We start from the raw sequence: 7838 nt of genomic DNA on the forward strand, positions 1-7838 counted from the left end.
GCTCCTCCCTCATTAGGACTTCTTTCTTGTCAAGCTGCAAAGATCAGCCCAAACGTTTCAAAACACTGAAGTCGGGTAAGCATATAGACAAAAACAAACAGAAACTATATAACCTGCTCAATGAGATGAGTCCTCTCTCGAGATGCTACCTCCAAACAATCCTGAAGGCCTCGTAATTCCTCCTCCTTCTTGATAGAAAGGGCTCTAAGCTAATCGACTTCTGAGGTAAGCTTCCTGCGCTAACCCTCATAGTGGGTCAACTCGGCTCGAAACCTGGCTAAGGTCTGATTATAAAGCACCTTGGCCTGAAACCATGAAAGAAACCAAGTTAGAAAGACGAAGGTAAGGGAGCCGAGCAGAATTTACAAAAAATTACCTGCTCACAAAGCCTACCAATCTCACTAAAAATAAGTGAGGCATCAAGCTCAGGGTTTTTCTCGGACGCAGCAAAAAGCCTTTCAAACGCATCTTTATCTCCGGCGGGTGCCCCCACATCGAAAGATCCTTTATTTTGGGCATCCTACATCTCCCTCGGAGGTAAAGTCGGTCCCGAAGGGGAATCGCTCACTTCAATAACCCCGACTGGATCAATCAGGGCCGTCTCTTATTTTGGGAGAGCTTCAGAACTAGGCTCCTCCGGACCGCCTACCGAATGCACCTGAGCTTGAGGAATATAATGGCCATCAACCGGCTCGGAGATATTACCCAATGCACCCTCGAAGGCCTCTTCAACCCGAGGTAGGGCAACAACAGCACCAAGTGCCGGTTTAGGAGCCACCGGCTCAGCAATATGTGGGACGGTCGGGTTTTCTCCTCCCTCGGATGCTAGCGAGGAATCATTTTTCTCCTAGTCTTCAGCTCGGGGACTCCCCGATACTTCTGGAGTTAAGGAAGCTGAATCAGCCTTAGGTTCTCCCACTTTGGCCTTCTTGGATCTTGAAGGCTCAGTCCACGACTTCCTTCATTTTTCTTCTCTTTGTCAGGTTTCGGGGTATCCGCTTCCCCAGGCGGTGCTTCTCTCATAAAGGAGGCCTCTCCCAGACCTGCGCAAATACAAAATATAAACACGGGGAATGAGGGCGCAATCGGTGATAGTTCTTCTGAGAAATTCAGTTAAGTAGAAGTGAAGGCTCACCATGGTTCTTGGCCTCCCATCGAGTCCTAGATAGGTCGTGCCACATGTGCTCAACATATGGGCAAGTCGAATCTAAACGGCTAACCCGGCCTGAGAGATCCTTAACCGCGTCAGGCTACACCGCGACAGCTGCATCAGCGGAGGAAGTCAGTTCATGAGGAGATTGATCCAAAAGGAAAATAAAATACCTAAATTCGCATATCCACTTACGTTTCGTGTTCCACCTTTCGAGGAACGGCATCTTCTCCACCGGAATTAGGTCCGAGGTCCTAACTCGAACAAAACGGCTCATCCACCCTCCGTTCCCAACCTCGTCAGTACAAGCAAAAAAGGCTTTTGAGGCTCGACATTGGAGCTTAATCAGGCCCCCGTGGAAGAGTCGGAGACTGTACATCCTGATCAAATGGTCGAGGGTGAAGGGCATCCCCTCAATTATGTTCTCAAAATATATAATCATGTAAACAATGCGCCAAAACAACGGATGGATTTGGCCGAGAGTCACTCGATATCGTTCGAGAAGTCGAGGATCACGGGGTCTATTGGAGGCGAGGACGGCTCCACCGGGCCAAGAGTAAATGGATAGGTATACACACCCACTCGATCGCGATTCAGCAACTCCACCTAACCCAACTACACTATGTGATCACGAGACAATCTCCACAATCACAATTAACAAACTCCTAGTCCCCTCCACTGCTATGGGACTGCGAGCCTCTAACTCTGTGATCATGAAGCACTGCAGCTGCACTAGAAATCAACAACTTCAATTCGTGTTCCGGGTGGTTCGAAACTCACCTAAGCATCCCGGGACCTTGTTCAAATATTCTAATTTCTAACAAGTTCGTAAATACTACTTGGACCTATCCAAAGTCTAAAACACGTATGAAAAAAAAATATCTAAGATTCGATGGTCAAACCACATGTTGAACTCTCTTATGTTCATAAACTTCTAAAATTCCAATCAAGCGTCTGATTCATGCCTAAACACCTCGGATCTCAACCAAATTTTGTACACAAGTTACATTCAGCTGTACGAACCTATCCATAGTCCTAGAAAAACAATCGGAGTCTGAAAATATCAAAGACAACTATAAGTCAAAAATATAAACTCTTCAATTCTTCAAATTTCCAACTTTCGAATAACCATACAAATCGAACATATGTCCAATTCTAAAATAACCATACAAACCTATTGGAATCATAAAACTCAATTTCGAGATCGTTTACATAAAAGTCAAACCTTGATCAACTCTTACAACTTAAGACTTCCAAAAATAAAACTAAGTGTTACTGGTCGAATCATTATACTCTCCATCTCTTAAATAAAAGTTCGTCATCGAAAACGTTTAGAAATGTAACTGAACTGCCAAAAAGATATGGATAGTGGCTCTACATATCAGACTCAGTCTCCCATTTAGACTTCTCGCTTAGTTGGCCTCTCCAAATCACCTTCACCGATACGATCTCTTTTGACCTGAGCTTTCGAACCTGCCTATAAGCAACCTCACCAACTCTCTCCAACACCTCAAACGGGCTAATGAATCTCATATTAAACTTTCTCTCCTTCCCAAATATTATCACGTCTTTCATAGGTGAAACCTTCAAAGTACCTTCTCGCCTTCCATAAAAGCCACATCAAAGAACTTCTTATCAGCATAACTCTTCTACTTGGACTGAGTTTACGAAGTCGCTCCTAAATTAACTTCACCTTATCCAAAGCATGACGAACCCAATTAGTACCCAACAATCTAACCTCACCAAGCTCAAATCAACCAATAGGATAATGAAATCACCTACCATATAATTTTGTCACAAAAGGTAGCCTTGATCTTGAACGCCTTGTATTTGATTGTAACGACCCGGTCAGTCATTTTATGTATTGTAGCTCTATTCCCTCGTTTATAGATTCTTCTATGTTCATTTATGGTTATGTTACTTGTAGGGGTGATTGGTTTAGCTCCGGGGATATTTTGAAGTGAACTAAGACGCTTAGTCTCAAGGTTGGAAGCTTAAGTTGAAAGAGTTGACCGGAGTTTGACTTTTGTGTAGATGACTCCGGAATGGAGTTTTGATGGTTCTGATAGCTTCTTATGGTGATTTTGGACCCAGGAGAGGTTCGTAGGTCGTTTTGGTTAGAATTGGCAAAAGTTGGAAGTTGAAGGTTTGGAAGATAGAGAGGTTTGACCGAGAGTTGACTTTGTTGATACCTGGCTCGAATTTTGGTTCTGGAAGCTGGAATAGGTTCGTTGTGTCATTTATGACTTCTGCGCAAAATTTAAGGTCAATCAGAGTTGGTATGATATGATTCGACCTTGGTCTTGGAAGTTAGAAGTCCATTAGTTTCATTAGGCTTGAATTGGGATGCGATTCACGATTTTGATGTTATTTGATGTGATTTAAGGCTTCGATTAAGTTTGTGCTGTGATTTAGGACTTGTTGGTATATTTGGTTGAGGTCCCGGGGCCCTCGGACAAGTTTCACATAGTTAATAGATCGATATTGGACTTGGGGCATTGCTAAAGATATTTGGATTGCTGGTGTAATCGCACCTGTGTGGGCTTGGCCGAAGGTGCAATGCCGCATGTGCGGCTGGATGAATGCAGAAGCGGAATTGGGTTGGCTATGGAAGCTTCACAAGTGTGGGGAAGGACTGCATCTGCGAGACCGCAAATGCAGATTTTAGGTCACCAATGCAGAGAAGCATGGCCTCGGCTTGCACCACAGATGTGGAAGGACTTCCGCAGGAGGGGACGCAAAGAAGCACGAGGAGAACCACAGAAGTGGACCCGCAGAAGCGGGATTTTGGCAGTAGAAGCGGCAAGATAGAGTTTAAGTGATCTTTGCAGAAGTGGGGATTTTGTGAGGGGCATTGATGTCAGGCACCCGCACAGTGCTGAGTGATTATGTGTGTGATGAGTGGATATTTGAGATAGACAAATTGAGTACTCTGAGAATGTGAGTACCTGGGAATATCGCTATGATACCTTACTTTTGACATGCATATTTGACATATAGGCATAGAGATGTACCATTCCTCATGCTAGCTATACTTGACCTGTTCTTATCAGTGTTCATCTTTAATTGTAAATTTGAAAGCATATCTAAATTTTTGTACCATGAACGAGCTGAATATAGAAGTTTTTCTGAGTTATTTACTGTCACTGTCATTATATTACCTGTATTGTCATTATATTGGTTCTAATTGTATCCTTCTGAGCTCGTCACTACTTTCAACCCAAGGTTAGTTGTAAGGCCCCGGAAAATTTCACTAAGTAATTTAACGTTTTGTGGTGCCAAGGTAGGCTAACATATTGTACTTTCGGAATTTTTTGGCTGAACAGTGCATTTGGGAGTTGAAATTTTTTGACCTGGCTATAGCCCTGGCGAGGCCAGGTGTAAGACCTGGCTATAGCTCTGGCGAGGCCAGGTGTAAGACCAGGCTTTAGCCTGGCGAGACCTGGCCTGTAGCATGCTAGACCAGGCTTTAGCCTGGCGAGGCCAGGTCTGTAGCCCAGTCCGAAACTTCGGAGTATCCATTCTTCTATCACTATAACCTGACCCAACTTCGTTAAATTCACGCAATGGGTCATTTTTTAGCAAAAAAAAAACCTGATGCTTTAGAGTGAGAGAAGGAGCCCTAGAGTGAGAAAGTGATCTTCACCAAATCATCCTTCAATTCTTACACAAATCTTTGAAGATTAACAAGGAAAACATACTAGATCTTCATCCTTGAGTTGGGATTATTAGGATTTTCGGAACATTGTAGTAATTTAAGGAAAAGCTCAAGCAAGGTATGCTGGCTAAACTTTCTCTCTTAGAATCGAATTCCATAAATGATTCCATAAGTTCAAGTATGGTTCGCTCAAAATTCCTATTTCCTACATTCCGGGTCATTACCTATAAACTTGAAAATTATGAAATGAGCCTTATGATTAAAGATACATGTTCAAAGTATGGGTTGGGTATTAAAATGTTATGGCTTTGAGTCATGTTTCAAATAAAGGCTAAGTATGCCAAATTGAGTGAGAAAACTCGATATGCTTAAGACTCATAATTACTCATATGTGTACCTAAATTCTTGATTGAAAATGTCTTGTTGTTGATAATCTATAAAGATTCTTGAAAATAAAATAAGTGAATTGGGGATATAGAATGTGGCCATCGTTCCAAGAATTTAAGTTATGATTATGGCTAGTGTTGCCAATGAAATGTGAGGATGTGTTAAAGAATATGAAATGAGCCTCAACTCAACTGTTTAAAAATGATTTCAAGAATAGAATTGCCTCTTTTCATGCCCATAGTGGCTATTTATAACTAAGGATTTGCTATATAAATATATCCGGTGTGATTCGAGATCTTACATACTCATGTGTTCAAATTGTACATTGTCATTTCTGGGAAGGAGTTTGCAAGAATAAATGGTGTATTGTTTGTTTATGATTTTGATGTGAGTTTCTATTATTTGTCGGTATGCCCCATTCTTTGGGAAGAAACCTTTTGTGTTTAAATTTTCTATTACTAATGAATTTAAGGTATATGATTGTTGAATATTCGATATGTTGATAATGGTTGGTGATCTTTGACATTGAAAGAGGTGAAAGGGTGGAATACAAAATACGGCCATTGTGTCATGAAAGAAGAATCATATCTATGGCCAATATAGCCAATAAATTAATGATGTTGTGAGTAGCTAAAAGTACCAATGAAGCTATGTATGATATGAAAGGTTTATTGTATGTAATATGTGAGACATTGTGGACGGTCTATGAAACGCACATGGAATATTGTATATGTGATCCTATGGACTGTCTATGAAACGCATAGCTGTATTGTGTATGTGATCCTATGGACGGTCTATGAAACGCATAGTTGTATGGTATGAATAAACCCTATGGACGGGCTATGAAACGCATAGGTGAATAATATAATATGTGAACCCTATGGACGGGCTATGAAACGCATAGGTGTATAATATAATATGTGAACCCTATAGACGGGCTATGAAACGCATAGGTGTATAATATAATATGTGAACCCCATGGACGGGCTATTAAACGCGTAGGTGTATAATATAATATGCGAACCCATGGATAGTCTGTGAAATGCATATCCAGTATGAACAATAGATGCCACTTCCATTGCCCTTGTTTCCACATGTTGTTACATTTACATTATATTTTGTGTCTCACGCATAGTTCATATGGCACACTTGATCCCAAAATATGTTCAGAATGAAGTAAGTACAATAAGACTTGAAATGTGATTCTATGGGACGTTTCATAGTTTCTTGAGGTACTTCATTTGCCTCTTATTTAAGTTACTGTATTTCCATATGTGGACATTTTGATATTGTTGATTGTGACATGTTTTTTCTATGGTTTCTTTTCTTATATGGTTATTCTATTTTGAAAGAGGACTTTTAGCTATACATACTAGTGCTATTTGACGGCACTAACGTCCCTTTTGCCAGGGGTGCTGTAACTTTAAATGATACAGGTGGTTCCACAGCAGCAGCATCGATTAGTGATAGCGGTATTCCCTTCCCAACAGACTTGGTGAGCCCCACTTCATCCCGGGGTCATGTCATGTATCTTTTGTTCATTTTCTTATCATGTTTTGAGGTATAGCCGAAGCCTTGTTGCCGGTATTTCCTTATTACTCTTCAGTGTACTTAGAGGCTCCATAGATAGATTGTGGGTGGTGTTTGATGTGGGGGAATTTAACAAGAAAAGTTGGTATTTGACAAACATGTTTTTCATTAAATCTATAAACTTGTAATATGTTGGAAATTTTGAATGAAGCTGCTAATGGAAATGAATTGGAAGTCGTTAATGAAATATTTTCCGAATTAGATAAATGGAGTATATCTCCTCTTTATTCATGAATTAGTTTGGGTAGAAGGAAATCTAACAGGCTTGCTCGGCCGGGTTCACTCGGTTGAGCGCCGGTCGTGCTCCTCGATTTTGGGGCGTGGAATTTGTCATGTTATTTATTGAGTATATTGGGTCGGTTGTACTCATACTATACTCTGCACTTCGTGTGTAGATCCAGGTACATCTGGACGTTGTGGTTGCTAGATCGTTGCTAGTACTTGCTTGGAGACTTCAAGGTAGCTGCTATGACGTCCACAAACTTGACTCTCTTTCCTTTTATTTTCTTCAGTACTTTTTTTATTATTAAGACAGTGTACTAGAGTTTTTGGTTTATGTTGATACTTAGTAGTGCTCATTTACACGTTTACACCAGGTTTTGGGATGGTTTATCAGATATTTATGAGATTTTCCATTGTTGAGTTTATTAAAAACACGTTTTATTCAAATGTTTAGTTGTTATGTGATTTTTGTCTTGCCAACCAAGTGCGTTAGGCGCCACCACGACAGATTGGGATTTTGGGTTGTGGCATTGATTTGACTTTGTTCTTGATCGTGAATACTTGAAACTTGTGTTGAAGTGCTTGAAGACTTGCCGTTTGTATAGAACTGTAGCCTTTGATCCACGAGCTCCCTTATGTCTTCTTGTCAGACCTTAGCTTCTCTTTCCTCTCAAATGAGAGAAGTGACCATTTTATATAGAAGTGACCTTAGACTATAGCGATGCATTTTAAAGCCACGCGAGCCTAGGCTGAAAGTGGACAATATCACTAGTGGGCTGGGGTATTATATATGGTATTAGAGCCACTTCGCGTGCAACTTTGAATGGTGGT

This window comes from Nicotiana attenuata, unplaced genomic scaffold, assembly GCF_001879085.1.
Source record: "Nicotiana attenuata strain UT unplaced genomic scaffold, NIATTr2, whole genome shotgun sequence".
NCBI classification, from domain to species: Eukaryota; Viridiplantae; Streptophyta; class Magnoliopsida; order Solanales; family Solanaceae; genus Nicotiana; species Nicotiana attenuata.